General features: G+C 35.2%; 1 protein-coding gene across 1 annotated transcript in view; it reads left to right on the top strand.

Annotated features, from left to right (window-relative positions):
• The window catches only part of PKD1L1 (polycystic kidney disease 1 like 1), a 270,006-nt gene that overhangs the window by 184,723 nt on the left and 84,763 nt on the right, over positions 1 to 520 (top strand). The gene's annotated exons all lie outside the window — the stretch shown is intronic.

Below are 520 nucleotides of genomic sequence, written 5' to 3'. Positions count from 1 at the left end.
CCATGTGTATAGTCATCTCATATGCTGTTTAAAAAAAGTATTTGAAATGAAAAAATCATTGGTTTTGCAGAATTCTATCATGCAATCTCCAGCATTGCTTCTATCACCAAGGCCATATTTTCCAACTATTGATCCTTCCTCTTTGTTTCCAACCTTTGCATTCCAATCTCATCAGTTATTATCAATATACCTTGATTGCATGTTTGATCAATTTCAGATTGAAATTGGTAGAAATCTTCTATTTCATCCTCACTGACTTTAGTGGTTGGCACGTAAATTTGAATAATAGTGGTATTAACTGGTCTTCCCTGTAGGTGTATGGAAGAAAACTGCCAAGAATCATCTAGCCAGCAAAGCTGTCAGTCAAATATGACAGTGTAACAAAAAACATTCACTGTAGGCGTATGGATATTATCCTATCACAGACAGCATTGTACCTCATGACAGGTTTTCATATATTCTTTTTGACAATGAATGCAACACCATTCCTCTTCATTTTGTCATTCCCAGCATAGTAAAC

The sequence above is a fragment of the Chrysochloris asiatica genome, unplaced genomic scaffold (assembly GCF_000296735.1).
Source record: "Chrysochloris asiatica unplaced genomic scaffold, ChrAsi1.0 scaffold00384, whole genome shotgun sequence".
Lineage (NCBI taxonomy): Eukaryota > Metazoa > Chordata > Mammalia > Afrosoricida > Chrysochloridae > Chrysochloris > Chrysochloris asiatica.
The sequence above is the reverse complement of the archived record's forward strand: the minus strand, read 5'-3'. Positions and strand labels throughout refer to the sequence as shown.